Source organism: Ictidomys tridecemlineatus, chromosome 6, assembly GCF_052094955.1.
Source record: "Ictidomys tridecemlineatus isolate mIctTri1 chromosome 6, mIctTri1.hap1, whole genome shotgun sequence".
Classification (NCBI taxonomy): Eukaryota; Metazoa; Chordata; class Mammalia; order Rodentia; family Sciuridae; genus Ictidomys; species Ictidomys tridecemlineatus.
In genome coordinates this window covers 164,609,247-164,629,932 of record NC_135482.1, presented here as the reverse complement: position 1 = coordinate 164,629,932, position 20,686 = coordinate 164,609,247, and the positions used below count along the sequence as shown (strand labels likewise).

General features: G+C 33.4%; 1 protein-coding gene across 4 annotated transcripts in view; it reads left to right on the top strand.

Moving 5' to 3' along the window:
• Positions 1-20,686, top strand: part of Ints6 (integrator complex subunit 6) — an 87,053-nt gene that overhangs the window by 27,564 nt on the left and 38,803 nt on the right. The window contains exon 1 of one of the 4 annotated variants that reach the window (XM_005330215.5): positions 4,701-4,841. The exons of the other annotated variants lie outside the window; for them this stretch is intronic. The gene's annotated coding sequence lies outside the window, so the exon portion shown is untranslated. Of the gene's footprint in view, positions 1-4,700; positions 4,842-20,686 lie in introns of those variants that run through there. 4 annotated transcript variants of the gene reach the window in all.

Genomic DNA, 20,686 nt, shown 5'->3' with positions numbered 1-20,686 from the left:
TTCACGTTTTTATTTCCTGCAAAGATCCTCTGTAGTAATGTTTTGCAACAGAAAACTGTTCTGTACTGTGATTCCAGAAACACGTGGCTAACTATATTGCTCAATAGAGTGGCCCAGAAGAAATCCTGCCAGCACCTTGTCATTGGTGAATGACATTCCAGGGTAGTGTAGCAGTTATTTTTCTCTTCCTTGAAAGTGCTAGTAGTAGTATTATCTTTCAAATACTGGGATTTCTATATGCTGAAGAGTTCTGCATTTCTTCATCAATGTTATGATTGCCCTGAAAACTTAACAGAGAAGATACTTAACTATTTGCTTTATTTATAAACCAAACCAAAAGCTTTCTTACTAGCTTTTCCAGATTTTTAAGGCCAACTAGGCCAACTACTTTTATAGTTTCTTGGATACATTTTCAATTAGGGAACATGTTTGCAGAAAAATGTCTGAGTAATCTCAGCTAAATATATTCACATTACTTTAGATTGAGGTTTTCATACTCCACCTTGTTCTCAAAATTGATATAGAAGTCCCTAAGTTTTTGAGATTTTGATTTCTTTTTTTAAAATATTTTTATTAGTTGTTGATGGATCTTTATTTTATTTACTTATTTATATATGGTGCTAAGAATCGAACCCAGTGCCTCACACAGGCTAGATAAGTGCTGTACCACTGAACCACAACCCCAGTCTGAGTTGTTGATTTTTATTAGTTTTTTTCTGGATCATTCCAGGCTGTGTAAGTGGTTTTATACTATAATTATAGCTTATTTTTAACTCTTAATGATAAAAAGTCTAGACATTTTTGAAAAGTTTGAACTATCTGAAATGATTAAGAAACCAGTTCCCTCCTTTCATAATTTTTTTATTCATTGATACTACTAAAATATATCAAAGTCTGTCAAAACTCTTTCAATTGTGTAAGACTATTTAAACATATATGAAGTGGCCCCCCTCCCTCACCCCCATGAATTTTGGGAAATTTTCTCTTTTAAAAAACCTGTAAAGAATAATGAGGGATGCCAAGTAGTGTGATCAAATGTATCAAACATTCTGTTTAAGTGTATTCTTGAGTTTTAAATTTATTCTCGCACAATCCTTCATATTGATATTACTAGGGATTTATAACAATCTTAAGATTAGCGTCTTTCTGATTTGTAATTCAAATATTCTAAATACATACTTTCCAATATACATTAATCTTTATCAATTCAACCTCCTAACAGTATTAATAATTTGTTGGATACAAATCATTTACACTTTCTTTCTTTGGTCCTATTACACTTTTTTTTTCTTTAGTCCTATTCTCTCAACCCCTAGATTTATAACTGCTGGTGTGAAACATACATCAGCAATTTGTAGTTTATTTAAAGTATGTAAATGAAATAAAATGTATAATTTTAAGAAGTTGAAATATTTTTGACTTAATACAGTGAATTTTTGCAGTTAACACTTGTAATAATACCCAAATATACCTTTTTTTAAGGTTATATGGTAAGAATAACTTTTGAGGAATACTTCCAGACAAACACAATGGAGTAATTAAAAATAAATACTGGCAGATCTAATGAAACTGTACAGTAACTGTTAATCTAGAATTCTGTGGTAAGATACATCAAAATAGATTTTATTCAGAGGGTTAAGCTTTTTCAACATGCTTTTGTTAGCCTGTCAGAATCAATAAGCAATAAGAGACTCCACACATTCAAGGAAAGTTTCATTTAGAGGCATTTCATTTTAGCTTTTCCATGTATAAACTACTATGAAATTTAGAATGCTAGCTTTCAAATGGCTGCATCAAATCACCTAGTATACTTTGTAAAGAATACATGCCTCAGCTCTAATTCTGAAAATCTTCAGTTGATCAGGCAGGAACCTGGGAATTTGTATTTTGTAAGTCATCATGACTTATCTACAATCAAATTTGGAAGACTTAGTTTAGAACACAATATATACACAAATATTTTTAAAAATACACAAAAACGTGAGAATTAACAACTTTTAACAAAACAATATAGACATATTTTTGATTTATAAAGCTAGGAATTGTTTCAAGATGCAAATAATTAGTTGGGCATGGTGCTGTACACCTATAATCCCAGCAGAAAAAGGAGAATTTCAAGGTCAAACCAGTCTGGGCAGCTTATTGAGACCCTATCTTAAAATTAAAAGAGCTGGGGATATAGCTCGTGGTAGAACACCCCTGGGTTAAATTCCCACTACCAATAAAATAAAATAAAAATAAATAAAGTGATAACAATAATTCTTGACCTTTAGAATTGTTAAATTTGGGAATAGGTGTCCAAGGGTTGTAGAATTGGCCTTCTGGATATTTTTAATAAGGTAATTTTAATCTGTTAAGGGTTTAGAATAGATTATTGGATAGTTACAATATTTAACTTTCATGCTGACTGTAGTCAGTGTGAAGTCGCTGCTTATAGTATACATATTGAGGACTTTTAAACCCCAAGTATGATACAGGGTAGAGGAAGAGAGCAGCTAAGGAAAGAGGGGAGTAAATAATCCATATTATCTGTGGTATGTATTTAGTTTTCCTGATTTAGGAGTTTTATCCAACAGATTATATTATTATTCTGGTATCCTTACCAAACTTTAATTCTGGTTTGGATGTCCCTATAATTCACATCATGTAAAAAATATATGTCCTTGGCCCTGATGAAGGCATATTTTAAATAGTCGGTTGCAATTAACATGTAATTTTCTATAGAATTGTTGTAAAATATTCTTCCAGACTGAATTCTTCAGATTTAGAGTTGTTAAAAATATATTTTATATTGATTCAGCAATAGTTTTACCTGTGATAGAATAGTGACAGTGATGTACATTTATATTTAGTTCTGTATTTATATCCTAGGTAATGGGGACACAAAGAGATGGAATTTAAGCAAGGTTCTTGTCTTTAGAAAGCATTGCATTTGAAAACAGGAAAGGAATAAGCATTTGTAGTACATTGAGAAATCTCATGGCAGAAATAAACTGAAGGTTCTGAGACAGCATAATAAAAGGACCTAACTTTGAGGGAAGAGTAAGGAATTGAGCCATGACATTTTAGAAAGACATGAAAAAGTATAGTGGGAGAATGTAGACTATATGACTGAAATGTGGAAATTATAGGTAAGAGGAGTGAATGCTTGAAATGTAGATAAAGCAAGTGATACATCCTAAGAAGATAGGACTTCATTCTGTTAACCTTTGCAGGGGAGGTTATTGAAGATTTTAAGGTTAGTTATATCATCAGATTTGCATGTTAGTAAAGTTGCTGTGCTAACCAGGTGAAGATGGATTGAAGGAAGGTGTAAGATGAGAAAAATTAGCAAATTAATAGTAACAGCCCACAAAAAATAGGGAGAGTGCCTAAACTAAGCCAGTGCTAGATAGGAAGGCAGAATTTTTTTTTTTTTTCTGAGAGTTTGGGAGCCATCCAAGGCAGGTTTTCAAAGATATATGGAAGATGGAGTGGGGGGGGGGGAAGCCATGTGTTTCATAGGGGTTCTGAAAAGGGTCCATGGACTTCAGAGTGTTCTATAAATTTCTTGAAATCATATTTAAATATTGTCCATGTACATGCACATTTTTCTGGGTAATAGGTCCATAGCTTTTAATCATATTCTCAAACAAGTTACAAAAAAACTAGTCTCTTTATTTCAAGGTTTCCAACTTGAATGTCTACTTGGATGTTGATAGTAGTAACTGAGAGATGGGGGATATAGAATAAAGTGGGAGAAAGGAAGGTAAATAATTGATACAAAAATATCATAACCTTTGGAGTAAGGATATTTTAAAGGAATTATGAGCCAATCTTTAAAACAATAACTCAAAAGACTTTCTCGTGCTTTTAACATTTTATCTTTGGAAAAGTATTTTTCATTTGAAAACAGTTAAGAGCCAAATTTATCTCTGAATTCTCATAGAATTTTCATTTTGATGCAAATAAATAAGCCTTAAGTAATCCTAGTATTTATTCATCTGTTTTTTAAATTTTTTAAAAATTTTTTATTTAAGGGAATAAGGATATGAACATTTAATTACAATGTTAGAACAAGAGTATTGCTTGCATGTATGTGTGTGTGGGGGGGTATATGTTGTATTAGTATTATGTCAGTTAAAGAGGATGTTAACCTAATTACGAATACTGGTAGACTGGCTTTAATTGTATTGATAATTTTCTGTTAAACTCAGCTATTTGGGTATTTTATGTCTCTCTGAAACAGATTCCAATTTGAGAGAATGAAAATTTTAGGTATTTGGTCTCCTAATGCGGTACACTCATAAGCATTAGGCTGCTAGTTGCTGATAAATACCTGCTCTCATACTTACTTAGCTCTATTTCCAAGGTTATTTTATCTAACCCCCACTTTCAGTTCTTTCCAGATGTAATACAGTAGATTTTATGTTGTTTAGATTTGAATATTAGGAATAAACTTTGCAGCAACTGGAAAAATATTGAAACTGTGGTCTTTACTTCAAGGCAAGGCTACATTTTGATTTAGACAAGGCTGTTTTGGTATATTTTTCCCCACGCTCTGTCTTTTCAGATTGAATTACTGATTTTTCCCCCTTTGTTTTGTTTGTTGTGGTTTTGATGTTTTTTTTCCTTTCAGCTAAAGGAGCAGCCCAGTGGTTATCAAGAAGTGCTAAAGTGCACTGACTGTCTCATGATGACTGGTGCCTCAGGGAGGGTCATGATTCCTGGATACAGGATCGACCTGATCCTGGATGTCACTTCAAGCAGTCAGATCGTGGGGAAAAGCCTTGTCTAATGGCTAGCCTTCCTCAAAAGTCTGATGCTAGTCATCTCGGAAGGCCTCAGAAAAAGCCTTAAAGGTGAGCAGAGTAGAGTGTAGTTCTCTCTGGGGGCTGTATTTGTTGGAGAATCTGATTCAACATAGAGTGACAACCCTAACCTGATAACTCCAGGTTCTGTTGGTAAATTAACTTTAAGCTTATAAATTTGCTGCTGCTGATGGTCAGACCCCAACTTTTGAGTTATTAGAAACTATCATTCTAAGCTCTTTACCAGGCTCTTTAGAGCCTTAGGTTAGTATTTGTTGTCTTACACAGATGCAGCCTTGCTATTGTAGCTAAGGAACACTTTTTGGTTACAAAATTGCATTGTTGTTAATTACAAATAGTTTTTTTTAAAATAGCTAATTTAGGTATTCTCTTAGTTTTATTTTGTCATATACCAGCTATTTATCAATTAAACTTCACAGGTTAGCAGAACAAGTTTACATTTGATTTTTCTATCATAATAAACTTTAAAAAAAAGCTGTCTTTGAAGCATTTTGGATTTATGTAGTTCATAGTTTATTGCATTTAACTTGAAGACTGTTAGTACTACCTGCTGCATTTAAATAATATTTTTAGTACCATAAAAATTCTTGAGATATTTTGAGCATTTTAGTTGGAAAAAGTTGGATTTTAGGTCTTTTCCTTGTGATTTGAAGCACTTATAGAAACAAGTTGCTCATATTGATAAACTTGATTGTTAAATTTAACTCAACTTGTCCTGAGACTTACTAGTTTTTTTTAATCACCTATATCAGTATAAAATAAAATGGGGCCTGTACCATCCCCAGTATGTATGTATGTGTTTGTGTGTTTATATACATATAAGTTTATAAATTATGTATATTACTCCTGTGCTAGTGTTAATATATTAGAAAACATAAAAATAGAAGTTAAGAAAGATGAAATGAAAAAATTTATACAAAGGAAGTTCTGAATTTTTCTTCTTGCATAATGTAGATCATGATGTATACTAGGGGTTGGCAAAACTTTTTTCTTTAAAGAGTTAAGATCTTAGGCTTTTTAGCCTGAATGATCTCTGGAGTTGTTTTTTTACTACTTCTATTATTAGGTCCTTTCCACATTAATTTTAGAGTAGTCGGTTTTCCTTCATGAAATGGGTAGAATAATATTAGTAGTTAGAATATATTTAATTTAACAAGTACTTACTGAACTGCAGTGAAGTTTTTGGTAAGAGAGATAGGTAAAGAATTTGGGTCATGGATTTGGTAAGAGAGATAGGTAAAGTTACAGCATTTTGTAAGAAGTAAAATGATTAAGAACAGCTGATGAGATGTCATAGTTGAGAAAGTGAGGCAGGAGCTGGTTCTGAGAAATAAGTCTTGAGTTGGGCTTTGAAAGATTAAGGTTTTTAGGTAGATGGTTGTAGAGAAATAAAGATGCTAGAAGAGAGGTTGGTGGCAGGGAATCATGTGTACCTCAGTATTGATAGTTGGCAAAATGTTCAAGAAAAAGCAGTAGCAATGAGAGTGGACAGATTGGCATGGCCCTTCCTCTGTATGTTTTGCCTAAGGAACTTGGACTCTGCTGAACAGGTTGGAAAAAAATCATCGATGAGATTTTAGCATAAAAAAGAATGATTAAATGTGCCTTTTAGAAACAGTAGTGAATTTTTTTTTTTTTTTTTTTTTTTTTTTTTTTTTGTGGTGCTGGGGATTGAACCCAGGCAGGGCCTTGTGCATGCAGGGGAAGCAACTTTGCCAATCGAGCTATATCCCCAGCCCCTAAAACTAAAAAGCTTCTTCTCAGCAAAAGAAACAATCTGTGAGGTGAATAGAGAGCCTACATCTTGGGAGCAAATCTTTACCCCTCAAACAGTAGATGGAGCATTAATCTCTAAGGATACATTAAGAACTCAAAAAGCTAAACACCAAAGAAACAAATAACCTAGTCAATAAATGGGCCAAGGACCTGAAGAGACACTTCTCGAATATGATGTACAATCAGTCAGCAAATACATGAGAAAATGTTCATCATCACTAGCAATTAGAGAAATGCAAATCAAAACCACTCTATTAGATTTCATCTCACAGAATGGCAGCTATTATGCATAAAAACAACAATAGGTGTTGGAGAGGATGTGGGGAAAAAAGGTACACTCATCCACTGCTGGTGGGACTGCAAATTGATGCAGCCAATATGGAAAGCAGTGTGAAGATTTCTTGGAAAATTGGGAACGGAACCACCATTTGACCCAGCTGTCCTTCTTCTCGGTCTATACTCAAAGGACTTAAAAACAGCATACTACAGAGACACAGCCACATCAATGTTTATAGTAGCACAATTCACAGTAGCTAAACTGTGGAACCAACCTAGATGCCCTTCAATACATGAACGGATTGAAAAAGTGGCATATATACACAATGGAATATTACTCAGCAGTAAGAGAATAAAATCATGGCATTTGCATATAAATGAATAGAATTAGAGAAGATGATGCTAAGTGAAGTTAGCCAATCCCAAAAAACCAAATGCTGAATTTTTAAAAAAAAATATATATAAGGAGGCTGATTCATAATGGGATAGGGAATTGGAGCATGGGAAGAATAGACAAACTCTAGATAGGGCAGAGGGGTTGGAGGGCAAGGGAGGGGGCATGGGGTAATTAATGATGGTGGAATGTGATGATCATTACTATCCAAAGTACATGCATGAAGACATGAATTTGTGTGAATATACTATGTATACAACCAGAGTTATGGAAAATTGTGCTCTATATGTGTAATAAGAATTATAATGCATTCTGCTGTCATATAAATAAAAAGAAAAAAAACAGTAGTTATAGTGTGGAATATACAAGGAGTAGGGTGGTCCCCCCAATTTGGATTTTTTTTTTTTTTGGTCATTCCATCTAAATTTACTTCCTCATAAAAGAGGTCACAGTTGTTTATGGGTTGATTTATACTGGGCATAAAATAGGGAAACTTGGAATACCATTTAGCAATAGAAGAAGAATGAACTGACATGCTACAAGAAGAATGGATCTCAGAAACATACTACATGTAAAAAATCCATGTAAAATCCACTTAAAAATGGAACTGTCCATAGGTAGATTATAGGTTGCTTAGAGATAGAGTGGAGACTGTCTACAAGTGGTCACAGGTATCTTTTTTTAGGATATTGGAAATGTTCTACAATTGTATAGCAATGATAGTTGTACAGCTCATATATATATATATATATATATATATATATACACTAAAAATCATTGAATTGAACTCTTAAAAGTAGATGAAATTTATGGTAATTAAACCTCAATAAAGTTATTAAAAATTAGAAAGAATTCACCATTATAACTTGACAGAGTAGATCTATTTAAAAAAAATGTATCCATCTGGGCATGGTGACTCATGCCTGTAATCGCAGCTACTCAGGAGACTGAGGCAAGAGAATTACAAAGGTGAACAACTTAACTAGACCCTGTCTCAGATTTAAATATTTTTTAAAAAAGAGTTGGGAATGTAGCTCAGTGATTAAATGCTTCCCTACCTAGCATGCACAAGGCTCTGGGTTCGTGGGTTCAATCCCCAGATATCAAAAAAAATATACATTTACACATACACAAATACGCCTATGCCTCCATACATTTTACTTCCTAAAAATAATTCTTTCTGCATAGAACTGGGAGAACTGGTTAGGATATATATAATTCTATACATAAAATGGTCATATATAATATATTTGTTAGACTTATAGACAGGGCTTTTAAAGCTCAATAAAAGAAACTAGAATTCAGTGTTTTATGTCAGGACATGAAAAGAAAGTTCACAAAAGAAGAAATATGTATAGCCAATAAACATTGTTAAAAATGAAGTTAAAAAAACTGAGAACTAGATTCTGCTTTTCTTCTAGTAGATTTGTAAAGATGAAAAAATTGGATTAGGGATATAGCACAGTGATACATTGCTTGCTTGCTTACCATATTAAGATCTTGGGTTCAGTCTCCAGTATGGAGGAAAGATTTTCATATTGCTGGTTGCCAGTTACTTCTGAGCAAGTATTTCACCTAATACAACTAAAAAAAAGTTGTTACTGTTTTTTTTTTAAAACCTGTTACAAATATATTGTAATTGTAGAGTGAAACATGTAGGAACTACTGATTAACCAGGTTATTAGTGAGTTTGATAGAATTTACTTAGATTTTTAAAAATTTCTCCATTTTCCTTTCCTTATTAAATATGATATGAAGAGAAACTTTTTCAGTGCTTACGTTACATTTTAAATCTTAAAATGTTAAAAGTTTAATAATATACTATTATTTTCTTTTATTCCTGGCTGCCAAACCCAATATATGAGGTTGAGTTAATTCATTAAGAAAACATACCTGAACTTATTGTGTGACTTTTCATTGTTTATAGGGTTATTTCACATCTCACTTAATTCACGTTGAGGAAAATAAGCCTTAGTATGCTGATTGCCAAAATGAGGCAAAGTTAGGATTTGACCATGGGTTTTTTTTTTTTTTTTCCTGTTTCTTTAAGCTCTGTTGCTCTTTATACTTTATTTAGTATGGGATCTAAACAAAAAATAGTACTGTGTTATATAAGAATGGCCAGCCATATAGATCAGTGAAATAGAATTAATAGTTCAGAAATAGACCTATACAGTGGATTTTTTTTTTTTTATAAAAAACAGAGCCAAGAGAAAAGGGAAAAAATAACCTTAGCAAGTATTATTTTTCCCCTACATTATTTTATTAGTACATTATGGTTGTATATAATGGGATTTGTTGTTACATATTCATACATGCACATAATATACAATATTATTTGGCCAGTTCCCCCCCCCCCCAGTATTGGTGATTGAATCCAATGTCTTGGGTATTGTGGCCCCAGCACTTCCCACTCTCCACCCTCATACTGGTCCCTTTCCCCAATTCTACTGACTTCCTTAAATTTTCACGAGATCTAGCTTCCACATGAGAGAACAGCTGATTTTTATTAACACGGAAGAGAATAAAGTTGAATCCCTTACCTGATACCATAGACAAAAAAAGAAAATTGAATAAAATACGTAAGAAGTAAGAATCTACACAACGTAAAAAAATGCAAATCATCATGATCTGTAATTTTTTAGATATTACACCAGAAACACAACCAAAGAAAAAGTAGGCAAATTGAACTTCATCAAAATTAAGAACTTTTGTGCTTCAAAGGATACAATCAAGAATGTGAAATATAGTAATGAAATGGGAAGAAATTTATTTGCAGATCATTTATCTGATAAAGCCCTCCTATCCAGAATATGAAAAGAACTTTTGTAATAAAAATTAAAACATTTTCCAAGAAGATATACAATTATTCAATAAGCAAATGAAAAGATGTTCACCATTATTAGTTATGAGGAAAATGCAAATCACAGTTATATTTATAGATACCATACCATACCTGCTATAATAGGTATAATTTAAAAGGTATATGCTGATAGGAATGTAGAGAAATTAGAACCCTCATATATTACTAATGAGAATATGTGTTGGAACTGTGTTAGAAAAGCAATTTAGCAGTTTCTCAAAGGTAGACATTCTGTGGCCCAATAGCTCTATCTCTTGAATATACCTGAAAAATCAAAGCCAAAAGCTTATAAACCTATAAATGAATGTAATAGCATTATTGATAATTGTTAGTGGGTGGACATAATCCAAGTGTCCATCAGCTGATGAATAAATAAAATGTGACATATCTATTCAGTGAACTGTTAATTCAGCCTTTTAAAAAGGAATACAATTCTGAAACTTTCCATAGCATGAATAACTATTGAAAACACCGCTAAGTGAAATAAGCTAGAAATAAAGGACCATTTAACTGCAGGATTCCATTTATATGAATTGTCCAGAAAGAGAAATCCAGAGTTAACAGAAATAAGTGGTTGCCTGTGGCTTAGAGTAAAGGGAAGCTTCTCATAAATTTGGGGTTTCCTTTTGAGCAAATGAGAATGTTCTGGATAGACAGTGGTGATGGCTATATTACTGCCTTCCTGCATCAACCACTCTAAAGAAATGAAATGAAACAAATAGAAAAACTCATATCTACTCTTGCAATGCCTTCTTTCCTTCTCTAGTGACTATTTTCCTTATTTTCTTTTGCAATAAATTTAGAAATTATTTTTGATAGCATCTTGACTTTCATGCCTCCTTTTTATTCCTTACTCTATTACAACCTGGTTTCCCATTCTACCTTTCTTAATAAATAAAATCAATAATTCATCTTTTAAATTCAAATTTGCTTTTTAATTTGTCTTTCATGATGTTTTGAACATTCTTTGTTAAAGCTTCTCTCAACTTCTGTGTGTTTATACTCTTCCAGCTTTCCTATGGCTTTAAGTTTTGTTTTAATATCCATTGTTGACCTCAGTTTGTTTGGCTGTCTCTAAATGTTGCTGCTTAATCTTAGATTTTTCACTTCTTTTTACTGATATACTCTTGGGTGGTTTCATACATTCCCATGGCTTCATTTATCTATCAATATTAAACAGATTCATAAGGTTTATTTTGCTAGTCCTTAATCTTTCTAATTGAATTTTGATTCTATTTAGGCATTCTCCCTCTTCTTTTTTCTTAACTTTGGGATATCTGTTCTCCCTGATAGGACATAAAATGCCTTATGATTTAATTTCAATTGTTTGTGGTTTATTAACTTTCTATTGCTTCTAAGTGCTTTACCAACAATGAACTCTCACTATTGTTCCTTGAGGACATCTTATTTTCCATGCCTATTCCTTAATTCTGGGATGTTTTCTATTTCTCATCTTCTTTCTATCTTCTATACCTACTCATTTATTTATTGAGAATAGTGGTCAAGTGGTACTTTCTGTGAAGCATTTAGACACTTAGTTCTACTGATTACTCTGCACTTCTAGGATTTAGTTCTTTGTTACCACAGTTTTTATTTGAATTATGTTACCTGTTTACTTACAGGTAACATAATTCAAATAAAACTCTGGGGAACACAGTCTACTTTTTGTGCCTCTTTGAATTGCTGGGTGTAGAGAGGCCTTTTATAAATATTTTTGGAATGGAAAGTGAATAAGTGACATCTTCTGGAATGTCCAAGTGGTATGTGTAATGTCCAAGTAGTTTGCAACCATCAAATTTACATATATTTGAATATTAAGAAATGTATTTAAAAGTTAAAAAAATTTAAAATGATTTAGATGTTTTTCAGGCTTTTGCTCTTGGCTACAATCTGTTGTAACTTGAGTACTGTCATATACTCAAGTCTTTATTTATAACCCATGAGCTGATAATTAACAAGCCTACAGCTTTTTCCTTCATTTTAGTCTAGTCAACTATCTACTGGTTACTTCATCTTGGATGTTTAGAGGTACCTAAAACTTGACATATCCAAAGCTGAACTTGTAATCTTTACTATCTACTTCTTGAGAATGTTTGTTTAAATGCCTTAGCCATCATTCTCAATTTCTGAGCCAGATTCATATGTTACTTAATCCTGTTGCTTTTACTGTGTGTGTGTGTGTGTGTGTGTGTGTGTATGAAATATATAATTTTGCGGGGGAAGTTATTGAGGGTTGAACTTGGGCATTTGACCACTGAGCCACATCCCAGTCCTATTTTTTGTATTTTTTAACTTAGAGACTGAGTTGCTTAGCGCCTTGCTTTTGCTGAAGCTGGCTTTGAACTTACGATCCTCCTGCTGCAGCCTTCCAAGCCACTGGAATTACAGACGTGCACTACCACGTCTGGCCCTAATATATTTTGAATACATTTCCTTTTTTTAAATTATAATTTTTTAGTCAAAGTAATTTGTGCAAATAATTTAAAAAACTAAATACACTCTTAGGCTTATAAATAGATAGAATGGTCATATAATTTGATCTTCTAAAATTGACATTTTTGAAAGAGAAGGGGGAGAGGCTATTAAGATAATATTTAGGGTCTACATAAGTACCTGTGGTAGAATGTATGCTTGGCATGGTCACACCCAACTTAACATGAGAAATAGATACTTAACTATTCCTTACCACCTATAATTCCTCCTTTTGGCTTTAGGCATTCAAGTTCCTGTTTCCAGAAATCATGCTTATATTCCTTACATTCTCTTTTGCAGGTATTATTGATTTTCTACTATATGATATGAGGAACAGGCTTTCTTACACTTTTTTTTTGCCCATTTTCCTATTGTAATTCACTTCCTAAGAAAAAATAAGTATTCATACTCATACTTTTCCATGGAATAATAAAATGCCTCCCTGTAGGGTTAGACAGACTTACAAGGTAATTTATCTGCCTCATTATCTTTTTTATTTTCTTGGATATCATCTCTTGTGGAGTCCTAATATGTAGGGTTGTTCTCTAGATGTAGAGATGTTCTCTAGATGGTGAGTAGTTTTCGTAGGAATTGTCTTCAAATAATCATGGGAATTCCTTTTACATCTCTATTCTATTGGGTCTTTTGTGTTTCTAGACATCATGTTATCATCTTTTCATGATTTTTTCCCCTCCTTTTGATGGCATATTTTCATCATATTCTCTAGTAGCTTCCTGAGAGAGTTCATGGGAGTGAATTAAGACCTTGGGCTGCTGGTATCAGTTCTAACCTTATGCTTGGCTGATACTTGTTGATTGTTAGTTGGGATTCCTAATTTGGGCAATAGTTTCCATTAAGAGTTTGGAAGACAAACATTGTTCAGTTGACTTATAACTTCCCATGTTGCTGCAAAAAGTCCATTATAAGGGTTGGGGGTTGGGGGTTGGGAGTTGTGGAGTATAGCTCAGTGATAGAATTTTTACCTGGGGCTGGGATTGTGGCTCAATGGTAGAGCACTTGCCTTGCATGTATGAGGCACTGGGTTCAATCCTCAGCACCACACAGAAATAAATAGAGAAAGAGAAAGAAAGAAAAGATTTTTGCCTAGAATGTGTAAAGCCCTTACTTTGATACTTAACACTGCAAAATATAAATAAAATAATTTCTTTCTATTGTGATCTGTAGGGTTGTGGGGTTTTTTGTTTTTTGTTTTGTTTTTTTTTTTTTTTGGTCTTAAAGTTTTTAGAATTTTTTTTTTTTTTTTTTAAACCAGTGATGATCTTGATCTTTGGTCAAGATCTTTGGTATGTCTTCATTTGCTGTCCTGGACTCCTGGAAAGCCTTTTCAATTAGGAAACTTATGTGTTTAAGTTTCAGAAATGTTATTATTTCAAAATTTTCCTTTTTCCTGTGTTCTTTTCTTCTGGATATCAGACTTCCCAATTGATTCCTTATTCTTACTTTTTTAGATTTTTTTTCCTCCTTATGTCTTTGATTTTTTCTGGGAGTTTTCCTTAACCTTTTCCTAAGGTTTGTATATTTTTTTAAATTGGAGTGAAATTGACATAACAAAATTAATCACTTTTGAACAATTCTATGGCATTTAGTATATCTGTTTTTCTTGCTATTAACTGAATCCAGAGTACTGTGCAGGCTACATAAGTGCTCTACCATTGAGCTACATCCCTAGCCCTCAGCCCATCTATTAAAATAAGACATATTTGGAGTGTGTGAAATACTGTAACAAAGTGCAGCAAATTCTAGGATGGTGGTTTTATAGAAATTATTCTTTCATATACCTACCCTTGACCAGATCATCTCAGGTTGAATGTACTTGAATTTTGAATTGTTGTTCTTGGAAATTATTAGAGAAAGTGCTGGGGATTAGAATTATCAAAAGGTTAAAACTTAGAGAAAGAAAGTTGAGGGACTCCATCTTGAATCAAATCATTCCTGTGTGTTTCTGAAGGAGGAAACCAAAATGAAACTACTTATACTTGTCTTCTTTTTATTTGTTACATTGTGAGTAGGACCAGGGACTGTATTATATTTGAGTAATAAGATTTAAGAAAATATTGTTTCACCAAAAACACTAAAAACTTTCTTTGAAGCTTTACTTCCTGTGTATATTATCCAAGTAAATCTGAGTAATTGGGAGTAGAGTGTTGACTTGAGACTAAAGATGCCAGCTTTCTATTTATTAAATCACAAAAGCATTTAGCATTAGTTTGAAAGAATGTGTGCAGCCCTGCCCTTAACAACACAGTGCCCTCTTTGAAAATACGCATTTTCTGTAGCAAAGAAAAACATATCAACAAGCATCTATTTGAATCTTCCAAGGATTTTGGAAAGCTTCTGGCAAGGTAATTTTTTTAGGCTATTGGTTCAGTTATTGTAATTGGGGCAGAAATATTAGTGGCTTAAAAAGATAAAAAGCTTTTCCTTTCACTTCAAAGAGAACTGGTTAGTAGTAGGGAAAATAGGGTGGTTCTGCTCCAAGCCGTTGTTTAGGGTCCGAGGTACTTTATTTTTCATCAGTCTTTGCTTTTATTTGAATGATTGATGGTGGTTTTATAGAACATTCTGCAACTGACTTTCAATTTGTGGAAAGGAGTGAAGAATGTAGAGGGTAGGCAGCTTCTTAATATGACCCTGACCTAAAACTTCCACATGACAGTTCCTGTCAGAGTCTATCAACTAGAATTTGACAACACTTAATTGCAAGGTAGAGTGGAAACTAATCTCTGTGTGGGGGTTACTAAGGGGCCAAATTAAAATTTGGGATTTTGGGTAGGAAGAAAGGGAGATTAGATTTGGGGGGTCAGCTATCAATTTCTGAGATTAAAGGAATAATGACAAAGAAATTAAACTTAAAAAACTTGAAAGCTTTTTTCTTTTTAGCATGACAGCTTGTTCTAAGCTTATCTCATACATTTTTGCCCCAGATCTAGAATCGGCTCAGGTTCCATGTGTCAGCAAATGGTATATGGAAAAGCTAATCTGGGCTTTAGGTTGTAATATGATCATATTTGTTGAGTTGGTCATTGTTTCCAGACCTTTTTATTGGATATAATAGGTCATGAGTTCATGTTCATATCCAATTTAAATTTAAGATAAGTATTTAAAATGTACTGGTTAAAGAAAGTGTTTATGTTGAAAGATTCCTGACTTTGCAACTAGAGGAAAACCTTATTCTCACTTGTTCTAAGTTTTAGTGTCTTCATTTTTAAGATGGGGATGATAATAATAATAATAATGATTATTACGATTAAATGAGACAATAAATACTCAAGGGATGTCACAGAAGTAATTATTTTCTATCACTGCACAGAGATGAGAGACATCTAATTCTTCATGTAGGACTTCAAAAAGACTTAACTTTGAAGATAACACTAGTTTTATTAGGGAAGGGTTATAAGTGGGACACCTAGGTTTAGTCAGAAGTGTATGAGCAAGGGACTTATTAGAGGCTCTGATCTGCATTAATCAAGGCTGGAACATAGGATTTTATTTTTGTCAATCTTGAAATCAGTTAATATCTTCAATTTTTGTTTTTCTTTTGCAAAATTGTTTTGTCTACTCTCTAGGTCCTTGGAATTTAAATTTAAAAGTCAGGTTTGTTAATTTTTATGAGAGTCTACTGCAATTTTGGTTATAATCTATTAAAATAATTTGTGGGGAAATTGACACTTTATAATTGTTATTTTGATAGATGAGCATTGCATCTCAGTTTTTCTATGTCTCAATATTTGTAGTTTTCATTATGTAGGTTTTGTATATGTTATAAATTGGATATTCTATTTCAATTTCTAATTATTGTTATGTGTGTTTTGACCCTAGTATGCTGTGACTTTCGTAAATTTATTTATCTAGTACTTTTTTCTAGATTCCTTAGAATTTTTTATACATGTAATCATGTCTGAATATAGATAGTTTTATTTCCTCCTAATATCTGTCTGTGGTTTCATTATTTTTCTTGCCTTAATATACTAGTGGAAATGGTGAGAAGGACATATTCTTCTTGATCTTCAGAAATGGAGTGGGGAGTGAAGCATTTAGCCTTTTATCAGTTAAGAGTGATGTTAACTTAGATTTTCATAAATTAAATTATTTTCATGAGGTGAGGAAACCTCCTTTATTTTGTTGTCTAAATGTTGAATGGGTATTTTTTTCTCAAGTTTTTTTATGCATGTATTGAGAGAACCATAATTTTTCTTTTTAAGTCCGATTAATAGGGTAGATAACTTTAATTTTTGAATGTTAAACCAACTTTGTTTTATATTGTTTATATACATTTTATAAATATATGTGAGAACCCTGTTAATATATTTTGTAGATGAGTAAACTGATTAGACAAAGTGGTAATTGAGTAAACAGTCATAGGAACCCCAAAAGCAGCAATCTTTGATTGTTTACCATAAAATCAAGCAGAAAATGTATTTAGTAAGCAAAGGGTAAATGTTAGATAGAAATCCATATATTTAACAGGCATGTAGGAAATCGAAAAGAATAAGTGTTTAAATTAGTTTCTTCCAGAACCGAAATTAACTTGGACAAATAGATTAATGTCTTTGTGGCAAGTTTACCTTATCTTCCCTCATCTTCCCGATAATACTTGTAAAGCAGTATTCACTCATTCCCTGCCCTCTTTTTGAAATCGGGATGGACCTAAAAATTACTGACAGTAGAAATTTGCCAGTTTTCAGCTAGAGGAGTAGCTGTAATGTATTTCATGTAACTGGGACTGTCATATCTGGTCAGTGTATGTTTTGACATAGGTGTGGAGTCATTTAGTTTTATTACTCCATCTGACTTATTTGCTTAATACTTCATGGTGGTGAAATTTTATATTCTATTTAAAAGTTTTAAATATTTTAATTAATGGGAACTATGGGCTAATAAGTTTTACAAGAAGGGTAGTAATAAAAGCAGGCTTACCTCGCTTTTCCCGTTTTCTTTCCAGAGGGTTTGGTTACATTTTCAGTTATTGTGTTGATTACTCATATATGTCCAAATTTTTAAAAAATTTTATTTTGGAAACTTTCAAACATACATAGATGCAGAGAAAATAAAAATTAATCTCAAGAATCCTTACCCAGTTTCAATATCCATATTTTACTGGTCTTATTTGATCAGTCTGCCTGTCACCCCTATGCATACTGTTTTGGGGAATATTTTAAAACACATTGTAGACAAATCATTTTATACATAAATACTTCTTTGTGCATCTTTTAATGTATATAAGGCTGTGTGCGTCTGTACATGCATATTCATTTATTTATTTTCGATGAGATCATGGAAGATTAAGATCTGAAGAGTGCAGAATTTACTACCATAATAGTACAAAGTAAGGTTATGCAGAAGGGCTAGCATATACAAAGGCCTTTTTTTTTTATTAGTTGCTCGAGACAATACAATGATCTTGACATATCATACATTTGATTCAAATGGGGTATGAATTCTCATTTTTCCACTTGTACAGATTGCAGGATCACATTGATTATACAGCCACGTATATACATACAGCAATACTAGTGTCTGTTGTATTCTGCTGCCCTCCCTATCCCCCCCTCCCCTCCCATCACTTCTCTCTTCTCAATCTACATTTCTACCCAATACACATTTCTCTCTCTCTCTCTCTCTCTCTTTCTTCCCTCTCACACCATCATGTATGTATTTTGTATAACGATGAGGGTCTCCTTCCATCTTCCGTGCAATTCCCCTTCTCCCTCCCATTCCCTCCCACCTCTCTTCCCTGTTTAGTGGTAATTTTCTTCTCATGCTCTGCCTCCTTACTCTGTTTTGAGTCACCCCCCTTATATCAGAAAAGACATTCGGCATTTGTTTTTTAAGGATTGGCTAACTTCACTTAGCATAATCTGTTCTAATGCCATCCATTTCCCTGCAAATGCCATGATTTGTTATTTTTTAGTGCTGAGTAATATTCCATTGTGTATAAATGCCACATTTTTTTTTTATTCATTCATCTATTGAAGGGCATCTAGGTTGATTCCACAGTCTAGCTATTGTGGATTGTGCTGCTATGAACATTGATGTAGCTGTGTCCCTGTAGTATGCTCTTTTGGGTATAGTCCAAGGAGGGAAATAGTTGGGTCAAATGGTGGTTCCATTCCCAGCTTTCCAAGGAATCTCCATACTGCCCTCCAAAGTGGCTGCACCAATTTGCAGCCCCACCAGCAATGTATGAGTGTACCTCCCCCCGCCCCATCCTTGCCAGCACTTCTTGTTGTTTGACTTCATATGGCTGCCATTCTTACTGGAGTGAGATGGTATCTTAGAGTAGATTTAATTTGCATTTCTCTGATTGCTATCGATGGTGAGCATTTTTTTGTGTATTTGTTAATTGATTGTATATCCTTTTCTGCAAAGTGTCTGTTCAGGTCCTTGGCCCATATGTTGATTGGGTTATTTGTTTTTTTGTTGTTTTACAAAGGCTTGTTGTTTGAAAGGAGTGTTTTGTGAATGAGGAACTAAAACAAGGCTAATGTGGCTTGGAGAACAAAAAAAAAAAAAAAAGAGAGAGATAGTACAAAACAGAAAAGAATATTGGCTTGACTGTATAAAGGACTTTGAGACCATCCTGATAGTGATATTATTATTATTATGAAAGCAATAGGGAAGCCACTGAGGATTTTATTTAGAGGTAGGGGGTGGCAGATGAGGAGACAAAAGTAGATGTTGGAAGACCAGGTAGGCATTATTATCATTAGTTTTATCAATTAGCTTGAATAAGAAGGTTGGTGCTAGTATACAAGATGGAAAGATGCAACAATTTCATGAGACATTTAGGAAGTTAAATCAGTAGAATTTGACATTGCACTCATGGTTTAAGGAACAGAGAGATGGTGTCTGCAAAACTGGATGATAGTGATGCCATTTATTGAGCCTATAGAGTTTTGGAGGACTATTTTGGATGGAAGAAAATCATGAGTTCAGTTTTGAATTTGTAGTTTTTGAAGTACCTTTGAGCCATTCAAGAAATAGTGCCAAGTAAGAATCGTTAAGTACAATGAGTTATGAGATGAGTTATGTACAATTTTTGAAAATTATTTAATATAAAAGCAATTGAAGCTGTGACTAGGTGGGTTGAGGGTTCAGAGCATAAGTTGGCCAAGGCCTAAGATTGAGCCTTGAGAATCTACAGCACTTAACACCTAGGTATTAGAGGTCGAGTCTGGTTTGGGAGAGAGGGTAAAAGACAGGAATAGCACAAATAGAGAAGATGAGGAAAACTTGAGTGTGAAAGCCAAAGAAATATGCTTCAAAAGTGTGGCAAATAGGTTTGAATGCTGCTAGGATGCTAAATCTGAAAGTATCTGTTAGGTTTAATATCACCTTTAGTTATTAATTGCTATATAACAAATCATCCCAAAACTTAGTGGCTTAAAACAGTTCATTATATCTTAAGATTCCGTGGTTTGGCTACCTTCAGCTGAAGGCTTAGTTGGATCTGGAACAAACAAGTTGTTCTCCTTTGTATACCTGACTTGGCTGAGGTACCTTGCTACTCTTGCCTGTGGCTTCTCTCTCTCCATCCAGTAGTCCAGTTCAGGCTTTTTCATGTGGTGGCTGGTTTCCACAGGGGTGAAAATGAGCTGCAAGGCCCAGCATGCTTCACTGTGCCACTTTGACCTAAAAAAGACCATTAAGATCCAAAAAAGACCATTAAGACTTATTTTAATGGAGAGAGAGGACTAAGAAATGACTAGATGAAGAAAAAATCTGTCCTTTTTTCATATTTTCTCTAAGCTCGACCCAAGTCTAGGCTGCTGATTTCCTGAGTGCTTCTGTTTCTTTGCTCTCATGTGTTCTCTGACTGTTTCTCATCTCCCTGAATTAAAATTCTACCTATTTATAAAGGCTTCAAGCCTTTCTGTTAGTCTTTAATCTCTCTCCTCTGCTTTTTATGCTCCAGCAGAACTAAAGTTGAGGTTTTATTCTAGTATTTGTTTTTTATTTTTTGCATCTCCTGTGTCTTTGATTGTAATATCTACTCTGCATTCCCCACCAAACTACATGGCATTCTAGATTTCTCAGTAAACTTTTACTCTTCAAACTTGCCCCAATGCTACT